The following is a 9,661-nucleotide window of genomic DNA, read 5'->3' as shown; positions in this document are numbered from 1 at the left end:
CCTGTTTTAGAAACCTAGCCACATACTGCTCAGCTGATTCAGCTGGCAGTTGCTGTATTTTGAACAATGACACATCATAAGCGTTGTTTTGAACTCTAAATGTATCTAAGAATGCTGCGGCAACTTCTTCAAAACCTCTGTTCTTAATTCTCTGATCTAAATTGTCATACCAGAGAGAAGCGGCACCTGTTAAATGGAGCGGGAAACCGGCCGCTTGTCTATCATCATTCAAATTTGTAAATATTGAATACTGGCGATATTTTGCCAGCCATGCGACAGCATCTTCATCGCCACCGCCGAACTTTTCAAACGAAAAGGAAGACATTACCTCGTCTTCTTGTTCTTCACAGTCGAAGTCGAAGTCCTTGTCGTCTTCCAAGAACGTTGTTCGCAGATAGTAATTGTGCGGTCTTGGCATGTGAGGTTGTGAGGATCCGGGTCTTTTTCTCCACCACGTATTACGGCGTGCTTTTAGCCGCCTGGGAATTAGCTCTGGGGATTGCCTTACGCCCAGCAATACCTTTGTCCTTGCCCCTTTGGATGATCCTTATTGACCTTTAAAATACGACAAGGTTGAGGTTATACAATGTTTATTGTCTCGTGTCCCGAGCGTAAGTGAAGTATATTACAACATAATAAAGATCAATTAATTTACAAGATGTTATTGATTGATATTAATGTACAAACATGAAATATTGAATTAATTTATCAAGTACTTAAATTTATACTAAAGAAACAATACAGTGGTCCGTCATTAAACATTGGCGGCCATATTGAAAACTTACTTCCGGTTACATTTCCGGTGCTAAAATTACACAAAAGTTATGGCGTCCGATACAATTTTAAAAGTGACATCATTTTAACAAAGTAAAATGGAACAAAATATTATAGAAGGAATATAGAACATTATACTTAACTTTAATAATAATGCGGCGAAGTACGATATTTATTTCCTGACTTAGTTAACCTTTTAAAGGAATTTATACCTAATAATATGATGACCAATAATTAATCTTTTTACAGTAAATATGTATATCCTAACTTTAATTCACAATTAATAATTCTAACTGTTAATTTAGAATAAAACTGAATTCATTACTAAGAATGCTCAACATTTGTTATAAATATAAATAAGTAAATGTTTCAATACTGACCTTAAAAATACGACAAGGTTGAGGTTATACAATGTTTATTGTCTCGTGTCCCGAGCGTAAGTGACGGGAGAACAAACTTAAACCTTCAACCTGTCCTTTGAGAGGTCACTCAAGGGGAATAATTATATTTAATTATAATTGTCATTATTAGAATTTAATTGATATCCCTAACGGAGCCTCACAGGGATAGCGTCCCTTATTACCTAGAGTTTGATTTAACTTGCCGAAGAGTTTCTCACTTATTCTGGCATCTATTGTTAAGAGTTAATCCCGAAGTGATAGTAATTAACTCAAATACGTATGTTCTGACAGATGAATAGATAGACAGGCAAATGTTTATATTACAAATTAACTTTACCATTGATAATTGCCGATATGTGAGAAAGTATTACTTAAAATAAATTGTAACATATGTTTGATCAAGAAATAAAGAGAACCTATGCGTGAATGTTGATCCGAACTAATTAAACTAATTTATTTATTTAGCAGGTATACTTACTTCTAAATATTTCCTATTTTCAAAATCATAACTTTTAAATAAAAATTGCTTAAAATTTAGCTAGAAGAATAAAATAAATATTGATTATCATTGATTTATATAAAATTACGTCAGAATTCAAAACATTAAAATGTGCACCGTCACAAGAGAACAAAAATCACCAAAAAGTGACAGAAGAGGGCGAGGCAAAGCAAAAGACTGCTCAGATTAATGCCAGCAAATTTCCAGAGTTGCTTCATGATATGAAAATAGTTATATATATGTATGTTGTAGATGTTAGTTAGACCAAGACTCTATTTTCCGTGTTATACCTGACTACCTAATCTTAGAAAGTGACAGGACTCATTTGCAGAATGTGTTCTGTAAATATGTTTCAATTGTTAGAAAACTTGTATTTCCAGATGGGAATATTAAGGAAGCATAAATTCTTAAGTTGGTTTACTCCTTAGGCTAGGTAATAAGACAATACATTTTAAAGTTTTGTTTAGGCTTTCATGTAGTATAATTATATACAAGGAGGAAAAATTCAGGGAGTTGAGCCAAGAAGAGGAAGAAGATGATTGGCCAGAAAAGGGCATGACTTGTCCCGTACCTGAATGTGGCTCCAAGAATCATCTCTTCCAGCATCTGGGAAACTACAGAGCTCGTTACGATCGGTTTCACAGAGAGAAAATACAATTATTTAACTGTCCCATCAGTAGTGTTATATATGCTGTACTACAACACACTTTATAGTTATTTATTTATATAATAAGATCCGCCCAATTTACTATATATTCTTACCAATTATGCTAATTAGATGAAAGGCTTTCTCTATATATTTAAACCAAAGGCTCACAGCAGTCTCCACCCAATTCAGAAGGCTTACTCTATACATTTATACCAAAGGCTTACAATAGTCTTCGCCCACTCGGAAGGCTTATTGTTATATATATGACCCACCCATTTAACTATATATTCTTACCAGATATATGAAAGGCTTTCTCTGTATATTTATACCAAAGGCTCACAGTAGTCTCCACCCACTAAGAAGGTTAACTCTATATATTTATACCAAAGGCTTATAATAGTCCCACCGTTCACGGTAGCTCAGTCGGTAGAGCGCTCGCTCCATGATCGGGAGGTCGTGAGTTCGAATCTCGGCCGCGACAGACCTAAGTCGATAAAAAATAGGTAGCAACTGTTCCTTCGCCATGCGCTCGGCACTTTGAAGTGAAAGTTGCGGGTCCTTCGGATGAGACCTTAAAAACCGAGGCCCCGTGTCACGGCAGGCGTTGGCACGATAAAGATCCCTCACTGCTCAATGGCCCTGAGTGCCGAGTAAAGGTCAAAATTTGAAGCCCTTCACCGGTATATGGTGACGTCTCTATATGAGTGAAAAATTCTCGAATGGGACGTAAAACAATATACAATCAATCAATCAATATAATAGTCCCATCCACTTCGAGTATTTAATTTATAAATAGGTACTATCTGTCAATTTATCATTTAAAACCATGGAACCAGACAGTGACGACATGCGTAAATTAGCTCCTGGGACCATTCAATATAAATGGCAAGTGATAACCTACTCCTCTGTAAAACAAGATGATAAATGTTCTGTGTTGTTGGAATCTGAATGGTTTAACAAGAAATCTGATTGTATGTTAAACTATAAAGAAAACATGAAGAAAGGATATGATATCATCGATTGTTTTTCTACGAAAGAAGTAATTGTCAGGAGAAAAATTTTGACCTAAATACATATTTTTGAGATAATGAAACTTAGTCAACCATGTCGCTAACACCTACAGTATATATGCTTAGATTTTTTTTTGTGATGACTCATAATGCTGACACTTCACAAGATGGATGAAGAAAACAGATATTTTAAATTATTTAACCAACTTTGCATTGAACAATTATGGCAAAATGTAAGCGAGCTGTCCCTCGAGAGATGTAATGGATGTGAAATTGGACACCCATCACAAACTGAACATTCATGTTTGATGGACTCTAATTATATCAAACTAATTTTATACTTTGAATTGGCCTTCATCAAGCTGGACCCAGAGAAAATTTATAGTGATTTGCTGGAAAAATATAAATGTGATCAAGAAGAACTCATAATTTTTTGGAATACCATGAACGTCTACGTTTGTACGGACATGTGGAAGCAGTCTTTGTTCACAAATTTGGAAAACGACGTAAAAGACTACAGTTTTTAGAGAAGTTTTTAGAACAATACTATTATGATATTTCTAACCCAGCAGCTTACACCACACCATCCAAACTTTATACCGCTTTGAAATCCAATAGTTTAAATTTAGTAAATATTTTATTACAAAATGGTTACAGAAACAAGACGCCTATACATTACAGAGACAAGTTCGACGACCGACTAGAGTTCCAAACATTAGAGTTAGTGGACGGAATGTTCAATGGAGCATGGATCTTATGGATGTGCAGAACCTGTCAAAAGAAAATGATGATATTAAGTATTTACTAATTTTGATTGACACTCTTTCCAAATATTTACGTGTGGTTGCATTACGTCAAAAGAGTGCAAAAGATGTATTAAATGCCATGAAATTGGTATTTGAATCTGGAGTAAAAAGTAATTCTATTAGAAGTGATCGTGGAGGAGAATTCAAAAACCGTTTACTTCAAAAGTTTTTAAAAGAAAAAGGAGTACGACTTTTTTTTGCTAATCAAAATTCAAAGGCGTCAATAGCAGAACGAGTTATACGCACCATACGGGGGCGGTTGTTTAGATATTTTCAAAAAAACAGAACTTACCGATATATAGATGTCCTTCCAGATATTGTTGAAAATTATAACTCAACACCGCACAGGAGTCTTGGAGGATTAGCACCCAAGGAAGTCACTTCTGACAACGAAGCAGATGTTTGGGCTCAACTTTATTTGAAAAAGAAAAATCAAAACAAACGTGTTAACCCAGTAAAAAAGAAAAAAACAGAAAAAACATTAAGTTTAGATTTAAAGTAAACGACCTGGATTATCTCATTTGACGCATATTTTTCGTAGAGGTTACAACCAACAATTTACAGGATAATATTTTAAAATTGCAAAACGATTTCACTTGCAGGGTATACCACTATACAAAGTAAAAGACTTTAATGATGAAATAATCGAAGGTGATTTTTATGAAAATGATTTGCAAAAAGTGCACAAAGAAGAAGACAGTTTATGGCTAGTGGAGAAGTTTATTAAAAAAAGGAAAAGAAAAGGAGAAACTGAATGGTTTGTGAAATTCCAGTCTTGGCCTGATAAATTTAATCAGTGGGTGAAGGAGTCTGACGTCGTAGACGTAAGCACAAAATAATGGAGAAGTTCATATTTGCAAAATCTTCTGATTCAAGGGAATATTTTCCAGACAACAGGTATTATGATTTTAAGATACATCTTGATAGATCAATAAATTTACAAGGCTATTGGAAAGTTGGAATAACTGAATTTTTTACAACGGCAAGTGCGACTAAGACAATCATAGACAAAACTGCAAAACCCATTACCACATTTAACAGAAAACCAGTTTATGTATACACAAACATTTGCAGCTTTTCGAGTGTACACGGACAAGAACAGCCTTTATTGCGAATCATTCATGCAGATGCTTCGTACGGATGGAATGATAAATTTGATTCGGTTTATTATTTTCCTGTCGGAGTTCCAGAGATATCCGATATACATATATATTTAAAGGATGATTCTGGATCACTGGCGACATTTATTGACTCAGACGTTTGGGTTACACTTCATTTGCATAGATATCCTTTCTGAATATGGATTCTACTGGAAAATTATATTTGCCAGACGCACAAAAATGGACAAAATTTTACACACAGATAAACAAGGGAAACGTGAATCCTTACACAGATTATACCATGAAAGGTTACCAACGTGGAGGTGGTTTAAGAAACAATACATCTCCATATATGGTATCCATTGACAAATACGCTAAACAGTCACTTGACGGAGAGGCAAAACCAAAAATACAGATGACATCACCTTCAGAACAGGTGGTTGAACAAGCTAAAGTGAACTAGTTAGAGAAAAGACCAAAAAGCGTAAACAGCAGAAGAAACATTCCAGTGAGAAATCGACACGCAAAGGAGGAGAACGTCCTGAGAAGAAGAAAAAAATTGTAAAGCTTAATTCAGACGTTTTTGGAGTTTATTAAAACAAAATGTCAGTGTTATCACCGGAAACGTTTAGGGAAGCAATGCCAAGTCAACTTTCTCTGTTTGATATGCCACCCACACAGACAGCCGTGGAAACATTTACTTTCAAGATGTGCTACCTATATCTCAGATTTCAGACAGTTCACCAATTGAATTTCAATTATCAGCTCAAAATGGGATGGACTATATTGACCTCAAGAGAACCCGGATTTACATCAAGCTAAAGGTCATGAATGGAGAAAGCGCATTAGAAGCTGCAGATATAGTTGGTCCAGTAAACTTGTTACTGCAGTCGTTGTTCAGTCAAGTTGATGTTTCTATGCAAAACAAACCAACAACCAGTTCCGGTGCGCATTACCCATACTTGAGCATGTTAAATTCTCTTATTCACTACGGAAGTGACGCCAAGAATTCGCAATTAACTTCACAGTTGTGGGAAAGCGATCACCCAGGAGAATTTGACGATGTCAATGCAAAGTCTGGTCGAAATAGTGGCCTTTTAAAACGTGCTGCTTTCATCAAGAGCAGTAAAAGTATTGATCTGGAGGGACCTATCATGCATGAATTGTTTCAGATGGATAGATATATCTTAAATCAAGTCGGTATATCACTAAAATTCTATCAATCTCGACCGGAGTTTTGTCTCTTATCGACAACTGCATCAGGCAAAAATTATAAAATCAAGTTAGAAGATGCCATATTGCGCGTATGCAAATGCAAAATCAATCCAGCAGTTATACTGAGTCATGCAAAAATGTTGGAAACTACAAGTCAAATATCCCTACAAGAAAAGCATTGTGAAGATGTACAATCTTGCCAAAGGCCTTCACAATATATCCTTGAAAAACTTATTTTCTGAGACAAGACCAGATCGCCTTTACGTCGCTTTTGCATCTTCACAAGCAGTAGCTGGAGACTTCTCTAAAAATCCATTTAATTTTCAATTTTCGACATCAGACAAATTGGTCTCTATAATGATGGAAACCCGGTGGGTAATAGTCCAGTGAAGCTCAAATTTGATACCATAAATGACGATAGCATTGTTTCCGCCTACGTCAGTATGTTTGATAATAGTGGGAAATGGCTGTATGATGGAGGAAATGCGATATCTAGAAAGCAATTTGGAGAAGGAGGAAATGTAATCTTCTGTTTTGATCTAGAACCTACTTTTGAGCAGGGTGAATACCTCACATTACTTAAACAGGGAAACGTACGCCTTTAAGTACAGTTCGGAACAGCACTGCCTGAGACAGTGACGGTGATCGTTTGGGGACAGTACTCTGCTCTCTATGAAATTAACCAAGCAAGAGACATAATAATGAACTAAACAACGACAGCACTTACAAGTCCTCAGTTGGAGTGTATGATCACATGTGATCCATTAATGAAATCTGACATTGTTGGTGTTTTCCCGTCTGATCGGATTACTAAACTACACACTAATCAAGGATTGATTGTTAATACAGATCATCATAACCGTGAAGGACATCATTGGATAGCAGCGTACAACGTGAATAATAAACATATTGAAATCTTTGATAGTCTTCATAACAAAATGTTGCAAAAGCAAATAAATTTCAAACATTTAGCTGGCGATATTCCTATAGTCATGAACAATAGTGTAATACAATGTACAGATTCATATTTATGTGGCTATTATTGTATTTCTTTTCTATTTTTCAAAGTAAGACATATGTCTTTTGAAGATTTTTTGAGTTTATTTTCCAACGCATGTAAAGTGAATGATGCGATTGTGCTTGAATTTGTGAAGCGAAAATTTCCTTTATGTTTGATTAATCACATGCAACGTCTTTATTTATGTGTATCAAAATAAATAAATTATACTATAAAATGGTATTTTTTTATTAAAAGTATTTAGTTTTATCGATTCTTTTGATGATGGCAAGTATTGAAATGGAACACATAGCGAAATTTAAAGCTAACAGTAATATCATTGTGAGCGGACAATCTCACGCTGGAAAAACTACCTTTGTTTTCTCTCTAATGAAGAATCTTACTGTGTTTGAATCCAACATTAAGCATATTCTTTACGCATACGGAATGTGGCAACCTTTGTTTGAACAGATGGAAATGGAAATTAAAAACATTACATTTTTTAACGGTATTCCAGACAAGAAAGTTCTAGAGAGTTTTTCAAAGGACTATTCAAACGTTCTATTGGTGCTTGATGATGTTATGAGTCAAGGGACGAGCAGTCCAGAGGTGATGAATTTATTTACTACGTATTCACATCACATGGGAATAACAGTATTATTTCTCTTACAAAACATTTTCCCACCAGGAAATGTATGCGAACTATATCGTTAAATGCTCACTACATAATTCTTTTTAAAAACAATAGAGACGAACAGCAAGTCAGAACATTAGGAAGACAAATATTTCCCAGCCAATCGAATTACTTTATGGATGCCTATAAGAAAGCAACGGGAAGAGCACATTCGTATTTGTGCATTACACTCTATCCAGGTACTGACGATAAACACAGGTTATCTACAAATATTCTTCCAAACGAAGAGACTGTATATTACCTTCCTATGTAGAGGGATGACTACGAAAGTTAAAAAGCATTTAGACTATTTAAGACTTTTAACTTCAACCCATGCCAAGCAGAGAAGACAGTTAATCAACACAATTTCAAACGAGCAGTTATCTGTTTTATCAGAAGCCGTATTTAACGTGTTAAAGGGAGTGTGTCCACTGTCTAACGTTAACAAGAACAGACTTAGTAAAAATAAAACGATTTTACGGAAATTAGTTGATCCGAAACTAAGCAGGAAATTTAAAATATTGATTCTAAATAAAATTCCAAACCTGATCCCAGAACTGCTAAGACCAGTCATTCGATACTTTTCGCATGATGGCAAAGGAAGTGGTAATGGTCCCACGAGAAAAGTACACAAAATTGATGGGAATTTACGAGAAAACGATGCAAAATCAGAGTGAGAAGGATCATATTCATAGCAAAGGAACTATTAACCTAAATATTACCGACATGAAAAATGAAAATCCAATTGAGGCGAACAGTACCACCATTGAAGAAAAAAATTCTTTGAAGGACAATGACCTAAATCCATTATTCAACACAAAGGAGTCAAAAGAAACGCGACCCAACCCTGATGTCATCTCACCCTCAAGTGACACGAAAGACAATGTAATCTTAGTAAGCAATCAAACGCAATTAAAAAACCCACCTGATGTCAGTCCAGATTTCGCTGTATATAAATCCATTTCGAAGATTACTAAAGCCCGCAAAAGACCTGAGGAGAGAAGAAAAATGACTCGAAAAACCTGGTTAAAGCTTTGATAACTTCAATTATGGAAGAGGACGAAAAAACGTTCAAATGCCTTGAATGTCGTAAAAGTTATAAAAGAAAATCGGATCTAAACAGACACATTAGATCGAAAAGAGAAAAATACGTGTGTCAAGTATGTAACCATGTATTCAACAGGAAGGACAATTTTCTTACTCACCAGCGACGGTTTCACAATAATACGCCATCCCATCCTGACAGAAGAGATCTCAACGTATCACCATCGACATCGTATCAAATAGGTGAAGGTTCTGAATCGACTGAAACAGACTCTCAAAAACAATTAAGGAATGAAAATCAAACTGAAAACAATAATGAAATTCTACGTGCTTTGAATGGCTCTGTTAATTGTATTAAAATATACCCAAGAGACGTGGAAAGATTTGACATGCTTGTGTTTTATAGTAATATTAAAGAGAAAGTTCAGGACATATTTGTATCATCAACCCCACTCCGTAAAGGAATTAAATGGTATTTAATGACTCGAGTAGA

General features: G+C 35.2%; 1 long non-coding RNA gene across 2 annotated transcripts; it reads right to left on the bottom strand.

Moving 5' to 3' along the window:
• Window positions 1-3,987: 3,987 nt before the first annotated feature.
• Window positions 3,988-9,458, bottom strand: LOC133180531 (uncharacterized). Of its 2 annotated transcripts, XR_009720351.1 has the most exons (4): window positions 9,330-9,458; window positions 9,050-9,115; window positions 4,432-4,551; window positions 3,988-4,104 (listed from the first exon to the last, which is right to left on the bottom strand). It is a non-coding gene; the product is annotated as an uncharacterized LOC133180531 (long non-coding RNA). The 2 variants fall into 2 exon arrangements; XR_009720350.1 differs by lacking the exon at window positions 3,988-4,104 and having other exon boundaries at window positions 4,183-4,551.
• Between the last annotated feature and the right edge of the window lie 203 nt (window positions 9,459-9,661).

This window comes from Saccostrea echinata, unplaced genomic scaffold, assembly GCF_033153115.1.
Source record: "Saccostrea echinata isolate AGI-Se365-2 ecotype Australia unplaced genomic scaffold, CSIRO_AGI_Sech_v1 ptg000006l, whole genome shotgun sequence".
NCBI lineage: Eukaryota > Metazoa > Mollusca > Bivalvia > Ostreida > Ostreidae > Saccostrea > Saccostrea echinata.
This window is presented reverse-complemented; position numbering and strand designations above follow the sequence as displayed.